General features: G+C 41.3%; 1 long non-coding RNA gene across 1 annotated transcript in view; it reads right to left on the bottom strand.

The window, feature by feature from the left end:
• Nucleotides 1–5953, bottom strand: part of LOC104469598 — a 30641-nt gene extending 24688 nt beyond the window's left edge. The window contains exons 1-2 of the long non-coding RNA XR_727633.1: nucleotides 5822–5953; nucleotides 3027–3142 (exon numbers count right to left, since the gene is read on the bottom strand). This is a non-coding gene — a long non-coding RNA (uncharacterized LOC104469598). The remainder of the gene's footprint in view (nucleotides 1–3026; nucleotides 3143–5821) is intronic.
• Nucleotides 5954–13114: the final 7161 nt, after the last annotated feature.

Here is a 13114-nt window from a genome sequence, read left to right as displayed (position 1 = left end):
GGCTTCTAATCTGAGATGATTAGCATGAGAGATGCACTTTAGATGCATGTTTAAATAAAAAGGAATCACTCCTGATAGAGGGAATAAATACACTGTTATGCTGCAAGCCCAACACGAACCGCGGTAATGTGAAAAGACAGAGAAACGTAACCCAGAGGCTAGTTGCCAAAGATTCCACTGCTTCAGCTGGTAGATAGCCTGAACAAAGCGATGCCTCCTAGAATAGGTTTTAAATGAGAGTGGGCTCAAGATCAATGTATTTTCAGCAGAAGCAGACTCCAAAGGTCAGTACCTACTGTTCTGCCTAAGTGCTCTGCTGCCCTTTCACCAGCCTGGGTAGATAACTGGAGGTAAGAGCAGAAAGCCAGTGATCCCAACAAATAAATGCAAATGGCATGATGGTACTGCATTTTTTTTTAAACATAGTGCATTCTTAACTGGGGCGGGGCTACCCAAGTTAATTAAAATAATAAAACATTATGAATTAAGTGAATAAGAAAATTAATACCTTTTCCTTTTTGCAAGTGTTGATAATCCAGAGAGAGGCTGTCTCTAAGGGTATGGAGATGTGATCTATTAAGAGCCTTCTGCAGCATGGAACAACCAACACACTGATTGTCACCTAGCCAATGTAGAGCATAATTTGTCTCTCTATAGTGACATCCTTTTGTGCCATTCACTAGAAAACCAGGTGCCTCCGTTATGTTGAAGTTTTAATGAATTAAGCTCAGAGACAGGGAGCAAAATCTCTCCCTCAGTCTCAGGCACGGATGAATTCTGAGTGGAAAAACATGTGCTTTTATTATAATAAAAAAGATGAAGTCAGCTGCTTGGGACTCCATGTATTTTGAAACAAGAGCATATTTTAGGGGGGATGGACTAGTAAGGAGGTAATTGTACATGTCACAACTACACCTGGATCTCTGTATATTTTGCACTGTCAGAATCCAGTTACCTATTCTGCCTTTTTAAGATCCACTCTGAATTCTGCTGTTAAAACTAATTTCTGTCCTCTTGATTCTGTTCCTTTCTCTTCATAATTGTCTTCTGCATACCTGCACCTTCTTTCTTTCTGAGTTTTTGTGGGTTTTAAAATTCTTTTCTTTTGGTCTTTCTTCTCTAACAAACTCTCCATTCTCTTTCCAGAAACTGCTTATGTCTCTACTTCTCCCTACTTCCTAATTTTGACTAATCAGTGATGAACAAGAGAATTTGTGAAGATCAGTAAGCAACAAAAATTTAAATATTTTTTTTTCCCCCTGAAAAAAGCAGTTTAATCTTATTGGAGACACTTTGCAAAACACCCCAACAAATATTTCAACCAAAAAAAAGCAAAGGAAATGATTCCACAAAAGCCATGCTGTGAAAGAAATGCATACAACAAAATTAATTTCTGACCTTTCCTCATTCCACTCAGTTTCTCCTTTATTTTTCCCACAAGTCCAATAACTTTCTACACAACCCAGACCATTTTCTGACTTCAAAACTCAATCTTGCCTCTTCCTGTCCATCACTATGTATGACTTTTTCCTTAAACATTCAACTTTTTGTTTTCCTTGTCCTCCTCTTCCATTTTGGGTCAGAGCTTGCATGCAATACCTGGTATGGACAGTAAATGAAACAGATTTGGATCTATTAAAAATAGGAGAGAGATACAGCACAGGCACCCTGGAGTGTTATAGGTACAGTACGGCAGGTACTACAGGAGCTCCCAGGACCTAGGCATCCACCGAGGAAGAGGTAGGGAAGGCTATTAGAAAGGCTTTATTCCATATTGTTTTCATGCAGAAAGAAATCAGGAAAGAGAAAATGCAGTGCAATCAATATAAATACTGATCTCTCACACAATTAATTAATGCATGGTTTAAACAGGCTGATTCCTTTTTTCTCCAAATAAATATTTCATATTGTCATGCCAAACCTTAATATAAGGTTTTCAGCAAGTAAAATTTTCAGTAAGTGAAACACTAAACGGGCATATGTGTGCACGTGCCTCAGTAGCCTTTCACCTCCGTTGATGAGATGAAATCCAGATCTGGTCCAAAGAAAAATTAATTGTGGACACCTCAGTCAAAGGACTTCGGGGGCTCATGCTATAAAAAAGTGCTGAAAAAACTTAAGTGCTGAAAAATCTTTTCATTCTAAATAAAAATCACATGGTGGATGGTGTAGGAAAGGCCTTACTGTACAAATACTTCTCCTTGTTCCAGCCCTATAGACCATGAGAAACCCTGAAAATTTTTCCTCTGTCAACCTATCTTAATACTTCAATATAAACTAAAATAATTTAGAAAAAATCTGCTGCTGCTGTTTCAAAGTGTAACACCACATCAGTAATAACACACTTCTCATTGCAACAAGCAGTGCAGAATGTTAATATACAGTAAATAATCCCTTCATCCAAAATTTTTTGCAGATCTTGTTCAACATTTATTTCTTCTTCTCTGTACTGTTGTTTACTATTAGTAAACAGTATCATTACAGGCCTGACAACAGCACACAAGAGAGTGTACCATTCATTTGACCCTATTATTTCTTTTTCCCCACCAAGTTAGTATTTATGGGAAACAGCCAGCAGGTAAACCAAGATAAATTCTTTCTACTCCCCCCCCCTCCCCTCACCGCACCCCTTCCTCAATCCCTATACTCCTACTGCAGGGCTTAGCTTTTCACATTTAGAGACAAAAGAATACACTTATTTTCCATTTCACTGGTTGAGTAAATGTTTTACAGATCTCAAACAGAAAATAGGATGTCCATTTCTCTCTCAAGAATATCTTGATCTGCAGCAACCTACAGAGCAAGAATCCAAAGGTGGCTCCCAAAATTCAGGTCTGTATCAGGTGGCTTTCTGCCAGCACCTTTTTGAAGCAGCATGCGTTGAATCACCTGCAATTTCTCTTGTTCTTCCCTCATTCCTATCCTGATGATGGGCAAGTATCAGAGGATAGTAAAGCAAGTAAAGCTTTGAACTCAGCTATCAAATACATAATGCTATTATAAACCCCAGGTAACAAGTGTGGTACCTGCAGCTCTGTTTGGAAGAAGAACTTCTGTGGACACTGTGTGCAGTCATAGATCTTGTCCTCTTGTCCATGGGCTGAGAAAATATGCTGCTGCAACTTGTTTGCTTGGACAAACACTAGAATATTAAACAACAAGCTTTTCACTATTTCATATTACAAGTGAAGAGTTTTTTATAAACAATTTCCCATTATCACTCAACACTTCCAAGAGGTTAGGCACATTAGGCCACTAGGCTGGCGCACTCTGATTTCACATTACACTGTTGCTATAACGAACACTATTAATCTGCAAAGTGTGATCCTTCTAAAATGAATGAATTGAAACAGATAAACAAAGAAAAAAAAAAAAGACCCTAACAGGACAACCAATGAAGATTTCAAATTTAAAGAATTTAAGAATGCCATCTTCTCTTCAGAATTATTTCTTCATGCTCACTGCACTTTGATTGAACACATATAAAACTTATTTCCTAGCAACCAACAGGTTTGAAAAGTGTAGATGCCAAACTCCTGTTTACTCTGTGTGCCTAAAGTTAAAGCTAACAAACAGCTCTGTATTTAAATGTGTTAATGCTAAAAATTATATCCCACAGCTACTCTGGGGCAATGCCTATAAATGTGAAACAGAACTGCAGGTAAATTCTCTTTGGATACTTTAAGATCAACTCTGCCTACACACTGAATGCAAGGGTTTCAATAATATAAACATGTTCAATTTTAATGACTACAAAACAAGGCCCTAAGACTGTGTAACAGTTTACCTAGGAGACATACTATTAATAATTAAATTGTATATGCCAGAGGCAGTGTTTGGGTTGGCAGCACTGACTTCTGATGGATGCCTGGTGCACTGTGACCTAAAAAAGTTCGCATCTACAATATTAATCTATATAGGCAGAGAAAGGATTTATTAAAGATGCTGGCATTTGACTTTGACTCCACTCCTAATCATTAAAATTATTCTAATTGCAAGGCAACAAAAAAACATCAGAATATTGTTCTTCTGAGTCATACATTTTAATCACATTTCTCATTACCCTGAAAAAAAAAAGGCCAGATTCCATTTTCCACATAAAACTTATACTGGTGATTTTTACTTCTTGTTAATATTCTAGCAAGACATGCTGAAATAATTTAATGGCGTATTGCTAATAAAACAAACACCATTGTTTATGATTAATGCTTGGTGTCTATTTACCCCATCAGCAAAAAGAAAAAGCGTTTCACACAGATTGGAATCGACTTATCTCCATACTCTTTAACACATTTTACTAGGCACTGGCTGAAACATTAAAGGATTAGTTTTATCAGGGATCTTGCTCACAAGGAGAGTCATCAGTGGGCACTCCTTACATATGCAAGTTTTTGTACTTTTTCTTTACAACTCCCTCAAACTTGGAAATCGAAGACCCATGGCATTACACTAAAAAAAAAATATCATATCATAATGTGTACACAAAGACAAGGGAAAAAAAATCAGCAGAACCAGTAAGAAAACCAAAAAAACAAAGGCCTAACTGAAAGAATTACTGAACGCAGACACCGAACAGGCAAACTGTTTATGGCAATACCATCCACCCTCAGACATTTCAACTACAAGCTGTGCAGTGAAGATGAACTATGTATTTTTTTAATTTTATAACCCACAGAAATGTGTGAAACCTGAACACAGTGAGGTAATAACCATCACCAGCCACTGTATCTGAGAGATGAAAAATTCAACTTTAATTTTCCTCTGTAGTGCGCACTTAGGTTTTATTGGGAGGGGAGCTGCCAAACAGAAAGAAGTAAAATGAAGGTATTAAAGGGTCTATTTGCCTACCAATGAAAATCCTTCACTCCCATTAATGGAGAACAGAAACCTTGAATGGCTTCCAGAATTACCATGCCATTGATGCAAGAATACCCAAAGTAAATACCCAAAGTGTGTTTTGTCATGTTTGTGATTATCTTTGATTTTCATCTTGTAAAGCAAAATTGGGCATGTAAGCTACATATTAACGCTTATGTTTTAGGTTATCATTTTATGAAAAGTTCTATTAAGAAGTCCTTAAAGAAGCTCACAACAACTCTGTAGGCATCCTTTTAATATGTTTTCATTTCCAACAACAGCATTTTTCTGTTCCTCATTATGGCCCAAACACTGCGGTGCTTAACCCTACTCGGTCAAGTTATTTTCTCACTTGGGTTTTACTACTGAATAACACCACTGACTTGAGGAGGATTATTCCACACTTGGACTTGTGTCAGGGGAGAGCAGAACTCAAGTTATGGCAAGACAGCATGGTTTGCTTTCTAAAGCACATTATAAGGGTGTTTCTTCTTACCACAAGCCAACAAACACCAGCAAGTGGGCTTTCTTGCCCAGTAAGGGGAGAATGTTGCTGCACAGGCTATGCCTAGCAGCCCTTGCCTGTGGGGCCAAGTTCTGCTCTGAGTTATGTGGTTTTAGATGAATCATCTGTAGCTTTAAAGCACAAATTTATGGGCAGTTTTAACCTCAGCAAGTTTAGTACATGAAGGTGATGAATGTGATACTGTGGATGGTAACAGACTATCACTTCTGTAATAATAGGGAACTCAAACTTCAGACAGAAAAGCTTGAAATGCAGTTCTTACAGATGGATGCCTGACCTTTCAAGAAGTTCAGCTTTCTAAACGACTTCTAATCAGTATTACTACTGAGCACAAATGTAATGTTCCCTCCTAAAAGCCAACAAATGACACAGTTTTAAGTGCAGTTCTGCACACGCAGGCTAAGGGCATGACTGGGACAAGCAGTGATTGCCTCCTACCTGTAAAGCACACTGGACATTTGAAGGTGCCGCCCATGCCTTCAAAGCTGTGCTCTATCAGGTGGCACTGAAGTTTGGCAGGAGAGTCAAATGTCTGATTGCAGAGTTTGCATTCATGGTTCAGTCCTTCATCTGTGGGAGAAATCAAAGAAAAAGTGAAATTCACCACAGCTCTTACCAAAGAGCAATTCCAACCTGATCCATGAACTGAAGAGACTTTCTGTTTTCCCAGGCTCAGGAAACTGGATGTCCCTCAGCACCTACATTGGCTTAAGTGTTCTCTTACCTGTTAGGTTTTAGAACATACAAAGCTTAACTGGGCATTAAAAGCACAGATTTTCCACACACAATTACCACTGAACAGGAATGCAGAGCACAAGACTTCAGTAGGGAATGATAAGTGGGACCTGAAACATCCTCCTTAGCAGAGTCACCCGATCACGACCGAGTACATTTGCAAAACTGCACGTGAGGAATTTAATGCCGATCACACATCATCTCACCTATCATGGGCAAGAACTGCGGACGCACACATTTTTGGCATTCTGGCTGACACGGCGTTTCTCGTAAAACCACCATGACACGGGAGAGTAGCTTATACCCTCACATCACTCCTGCTCCACGTTTCCAGTCCCAGGGGCATACGCAAAAACCTTTCGCAAGCCGCAGGATTTCCCAGCTCCCTTTCTGACAATCCCAGATTTTTTTCCCTTTATTTGCCTTTCTCCTCTTAACAGCTCAGAAAAGTCCCCGTGTGCCTCCTGATGCAGCTTTCCCGTCAAGGTCCTGTGGCTTTAAAACCCTTCCCACTCCCCGCCGCTTGTTCTTCTGCTTCCTTCCATTGTCCTCCGAAGGCCGGCTGGTGCCTGGCACCAGGTTCCCTTCCTGAGGGTGCTGCAGGATTCATCCACTCCGCCACGAGGGCAGTCAACGGCTGTCCTACTTAGAAACAGTTGCTAGGTAAGAAGTGGCTTCCAGCCCTGCTGCAGAGGCCTCAATTCCCACAGCGCCGCTTAGAAAAGGTCCTTCTGTATGTCACCGGTGTGCTACATGAGTAGCATTGATCTCGCAGGTAAATACTGTATCTGATTATTAAAAATCAAGCGGGAATAAAATGCTTGGCAACTGGCACAGCTCACTACCGATCCTCAGGTGAAAAGGAGTGATTTAGGAGAGTGCCCTGCCCACCCAAACACCAAAATGCCAGGCTGCCTACTTCCTGCCAAACAGAACGCCGCCTGCAGTGATTAGTGACCATCACCACGGACACTGGTGGCTGGCAGTGGCTGTCGATGGTGACAGCAGAGACAGCGTTTTGTACTGCACACAACAATCCTCCCCACCACTGTAAAGAAAACAGGACAGGGTGCTTGTGTAGCTGAGTGGGGCCACACATCCTCTCAAAATGATCCTCAGTAACTTACCAGAATTGAAAAAATCTCAGTGTTAGCCCCCAGCTTTCACTTCTCGTTAGTTCGAAAGGTAAATTGAGCCTTCGCGTAAGTCAGTTTAGCAAAGGGTCGCAATCTGTGGGCTTTAGACAGCGCAAGCTAAGCGTGTTGGTGGTGGCCGCTCTGCAGGTGGGACTACTGAAAACCACCGCCGTGTGGTTCTCTACGAGGTGTCAGAGCTCTCTATAACGAGAAGGTAAGGGGCAGATGAAAACCAACAAAGCCAAAAGATTTACACAAAATCGGGGTGGGGTGGTGGGATGTCTCCTTTGGAGTAAACAGGTAAAAATACACTGACTCCCAACATTTCTGCCCTGACAACAGCCCTTATCTGGGGAGCTCTCTCTCCGCTGACCAGCTAGCTCTCATGATGTTCATACAGACGGCGCCTTCATTGCCTTTCACGGTCAAACCGTGTTTTTCACCTAGTGACTGCAAGAGGAATGTAGGACCCCATTTTGTCTCTCTAAAATGGACACATTGGCACGTGGCCATTTTTTTAACTCTCCAGTATTCCTGTCAGTCTTAGTGGAACAGAGTGATGTCACGGGCACAAACAAACATGGCTGAGCATAGCCCACACGCGCACAGGGCAAACTGCAGGCTTCCTTTGTCCTCCACCCAATCCTTCACTAAAGCAATGACCCTGCCTAGCTCCTCCACACGCTGAAGAGCTATCAGAGGGGTGTGAAATGGCAGGTCTGCTCTGGGAGTCAGCTCAAAAAGGTAAGTCATCCTGGCAATCCCATGCCCACAGATTACTGCCACTGAGGTGCCCGTCTCTGTTACCCACACTGGACAGCAGAACTTTACTGCTTTTGACTCTCAGCCTGCCTGACCAGGCACCCATTTAGATCAGCTGAGGATGGCTATCAGTATAAATGCAGACAAAGGCTGAGGTGAATCTTAGCTCTTTTGCCACCGCGGCCTCTCTGGAGAGACTGGAGTATCAAGGCAGTGGAGGACAGGCTGCTGAGGGAGGTGTCCCATCCAGCCAGTTGCACCTGTAGGCAGGTCCCATTGGCTGAACATACTCTGTGCAGAAGACCCCCACGGGCAGATTAGAGGTAGGTGACACCTTTCGTAACTCTTTATAGATAATTTCGCAACCAGTTATCAAATATATGCTGTTTCCTTAGCAGGGAAAATTTTAGTGGATACTAAAGAGTTGCCTGTGATTTGGGGTTTTCCATTACCACAAACCCTTCCAGTGTGTTCAGCTTTTGCTACTGCTGAGAAAAGATAAGTATGGCCCACGCAAGCACAGTCAAGGGGAGCACGAGGGAAAAGAACCTAGCACCAGTCTATACATCTAAGAGAGATGGCTGCATCCTGTGAGGCAGGTGGTCCGCCATAATCTCCCAACAGGCAGCAACCCACAGCTGTGGGCAAAGCTGCCAAACAACATACTGAAAAGATGAGGAAAGCTCAACAAACCATACACAAATGCCTCCTCTTCCCTGAACTTGCACATCAATTATGAGGAATGTACAGACTGCCACATGTGATCAGATAATTTCTTCTATATCCAGATCCTTGCTACGTTCATTACCAAACAGATAGTTCTGAAGAAGTGTACAAGTCCCCACAAAGGGCAATAACGGGCTAGAAAGCCTGTAGGGTGAAGTTGCTTCATCAAACAGTTTGTGCTGATACACGCAGTCAAAGCAATTAGGACAAAGGGAGCTCCATCTCAGGATCTTCCACATATCAAGGTGAAGATAATCAATGCCAATTCTCAAATCGCAGAGATACTGTTGGCAAAGTGTAAATGAACCATGCTAATCATTCTTGAGCATGGGAACACTGAACGGGGAGTTCTTCAAACATTCCAAGGGAGAAAGACTTTCTAAAAAGAATATTTTTATATAGAGCTACGGAAGACAGAGAAGGCTTTTTTTCTCTTTCCATTACCTTAGCTAATGAGGAAAAAGTTAGAAGAAAGGCACACGCTCCTGATGCTGAAGCAAAACTAATTTTAGTCACACACTACTTGTACTTGTTCAAGAAGAATTGAACCCCATTAAATGTGACCCTATTGTATTTCCCATCTCACTCAGATCTGAGGCAATCTCCTCATCACAAACATCAAAACCACTTTGATTACTGTATGTTGCAAATCCGATTTTCCTAAAGGCTTATAAACAGGGCTTGAAAAATCCCCTCACCCACTCGCCTGGGGCAGATAGGAAACTTCCCCAGGCAAGAGACATCAATTTGTGCAGAATCTAAGCTTTCTCTTAAAGATAAAATGTTTTCAGTCTCCTAGTTCTAAAGACCACATTTAAAATATGACTACATTTGTATAACTAATAGAAGAATTTTTTTCCTATGTCCCACTGTTCAGGGACTTATAAACCCCCTCCCCTCATGCTCTTTTTCACCCATTTTGTGCACACCACCTGCTCTGCGCTACATCCTCAGAAAAAAGGGCAAGGTTCCAGTCCTTGAATTCAAGAAAGTGAGACCAGCATTATTTAAATTTAAGGGAGACAGAGAGGTTACAGTATTGGCAGAAGAGCCAGGAGTGCTGGGTTCTGTTCCAAGCTTCGACACTGACTTACTCTTATCACCTTGGTCATGACACTATGGGCTGTGTTTCTCAGCCTACCCCTCTCTAAAGAAGAGATGTTAATTTCTACTTTAATAGGCTGACCTAATTAGTATCCCTTAAGACCTTTAGTACAACTGGGACAGTGGAGCTGGAGAAGAGTCCAGGACTAGCTACCATACACAGAAGACTTCCAGTATCACTGACATCTGCCTTTGAAAAGGTTTAAGATAACACATCCAGCCACACAACTGCCTGCTTGCTTGGGTCACACAGCACTGCAGAAGGATGAGGGAACAAGGCTTCGTCCCTTTGTCCCCTAAACAGAGAAAGTAAAAGCACAGCCAGCATTTTATCTCCCATTGTCATGAAAGAGTCAGGATGTGGCAAATTTTGCAAAGATGCCAGATGTGGGAAGAGGATGCAAAAGGCTCTGTTTACATGCTGGCCCTTGTCTAGCTTTTCATGTATAGCAAACAATTTGATAGGGTACTATGGAAGTGCAAAGTAATTAATAAATAAAGGGCCAGTGAAACATCAAATTTTCAGTTTCCATTTGGGATAAATCTGAAATGGAATAGAGTGTCAGATACAGTCCAAGAGGCTCTCCTTCCCTGCAGAACAGAGATACTGCTCTTTGCTCTTACTCAGAGAGAAGAAAAAAAAAGTGCTGAACAGCTTTAAAAAATTCAATCAAAGTAATCTGCTCTTTGGAAAGGTGGCGGCTGACAGTAATTGGAAAATACTGTCTGACTCATTTATTAAAGTGAGATTCAGAGTCAATTGATTTAATAACCATTAGAATATTCTATTAAGGATATAATAGGTTGGCACAGCCCTATTTTTTATTAAGAGTTATAGGTAAGAAATAAGCAATGCTATGGAATTTTAGACAACTGCTGTATGGATTAGCCTAAAAAGATGGCTTCAAAATAGGTATAAAAGCAGCAACTATCAGGAGGAGGAATAAGAAAGTACATCACAGTGCAAATGAGCTAGCTGAACGATGAAAAAGAAATGAACCTTTAATATAAAGCCTGCACTTTTCCAAATCTAACAGAAAACTATGCACTGCATTCCCTGATGTGGTACATCGTAAAACAAGTCAGCACGTCCTTCACATTATGGATCCAACAACTCCATAAGGAAGGCAAGAACAAAGTACCCACTGTACAGCACAGAACTGCTGCTTACTGTTGCCCTTACATGGTTAGGATATGAGTTTGGACATGGTTAAGATCTCACAACATGGATGAGGATGGTTTACCCACTGCTGGTAGACAAATGAGTTTGATACATGCAGAATTTCTGCATAAGTAAATTACTTTCCATTTGTAATCTTTATTCAGATAGTAGGAAAATGTAAACATGAATCAATTCTCAATAAATGCATTTAATATTCATATAAATGTTTAATATTTACACAAATATTAAATGCTTCAGTCGGGGTAGGTACATTTTAATTGAGGTGCAGCCCATTACCTCAGCAACTAACTTGATAACAAGTTATAAAAGCAAACAATATCAGTCTTTGTGTTGAGCATATACTCACATTTGGGGATCCTTTGCATCAGCTATCCATGCTGCGGAGTTACCAAGTTACTTGTACTGCAGGCGAGATCTGCCCACCTGCACCCTCACTTAAGGTACTGCTTTGGACGGCCTGGCCCAATTTGTGTTACCAACTCAATGCTCAAGTTGTTCATTTCACGGAAGGCCCTGACATTTCAATATACAATTTAAACAAGCAAAACCCTTTAAGCAGCCTCTAGACTGTGTGTCCCATGTTTATGCTTCTTACTCTTCAATAAAAACAAAACTAGAGCAGCTACAAGCAAATGTTCACTGGCTGACTTACATGCAGCTGTTAAGTCGGTAACCACTGGGGGCCCTCTTATATTGTCTGATCAACACTACAGCCATTACCAAGTACCAATTTGTAACAGTTGATAAGTAACTCTTTCTCTTATTCACCCTCGAGATTGTCCAGAAGGGTCCTTCTGCCTTTTACTCTGAATAAATCTATAGGCAAAGGTCCAAAGATTATGATGTCCTCCTGGTAAAGTATCACGAGGCCGGGTATATGCTTAAAAACATCTGCTAAGAAGTAGTGTAAACTCTGCCCTCCACACACAACACAGGAATTAAATGGCCTGCAGTCCGCGTATTTTTGGAGGTCTGAAGCATGCACAGCTCCCACATTCAATGTGTTTTCTTTATAGTGTTTTTTTTAACAAGCAAACCATGCCCCTAAACCAATTTCTCCTTCTTCACATTGCTTCCACTCTTCCCCAAGCTGATTTTGCAGCACACATTTATAAGCCAGAGATCTGAAGAGTAAGGAAAGAATGCCATGGATGACAGCTAACCCCTCGGCTACAACATCTCACACTGAAAACCGGGGAAGGACATAATACACTGTACAACACAATAATTTGCAGAGTATACAGCCATCTGTCCTTCCAAGTTTATAGTACTGTGTTTGTTTCCATCCTTTTAACTCCACCAGCCACACACCCACACACTCATCAGCCTATCTGTGCCACTAGAGACAATCTCGTTCCTGCTCAAAACTTAGCCTTAGGGCCCACTATGGCAAGTAAGTGCGTGACAAGTCTCTTCACCTGCTAAGGAATGCACAACACCTCTTCCAGGCCTGGAAGCTGAAACGAAACAGTGCCTGAAGTCTCCAGCACCACGTTCATAATTTCTCCCCGATTATAATAGTGCTTCTATCATTTTCAATTTATCAAACATTATCACAACTCCCCCCTCGCCCCCAAAAAACACTATCCACCATGGTGTTAATTTTGGAAGCTGACATGGAAAGCATGGGAATATAATGATAAAGAAGGAGCCATAATAAAGGCAAAGCATACAGCTGGAATTTGCAGCAGGAAGAAGAATATAGCTGGAATTTACAGTGGTGAGAAGAACTTGTCATGGAAAAATGTTTTTTTTTTTAAGTCCTAACTAACAGTTCAGTCCTAATGGGACAGGATGGAGGACTGGAACAAAACGCCTTCCTCACCCTCTCAACACTGTTATCCTACATTTCCCTGGTGTGGTACACACTACTGTGCAGGCAGGCCTGCATGGTGGTGTGTGTTTACTCTTTAAACCACTTTTAATTGAAATAACGATGTTAGCTGGAGACTAGGAAAATCAAAACACCAGGCTGCAACCTGAGCAATGTTTTTACTCCCCTTGCTTTTTTTTTCAGAATGATTTTGGGCCAAGACTCTGCCCATACCTGGCGAAGGAGGTGGACAAGATGCAAGGAACAGTCCT

Source organism: Pterocles gutturalis, unplaced genomic scaffold (assembly GCF_000699245.1).
Source record: "Pterocles gutturalis isolate BGI_N339 unplaced genomic scaffold, ASM69924v1 scaffold29800, whole genome shotgun sequence".
In the NCBI taxonomy this organism is placed as follows: domain Eukaryota; kingdom Metazoa; phylum Chordata; class Aves; order Pterocliformes; family Pteroclidae; genus Pterocles; species Pterocles gutturalis.
Note: the sequence above shows the minus strand (reverse complement) of the source record. Positions and strands in the feature narration are given on the sequence as shown.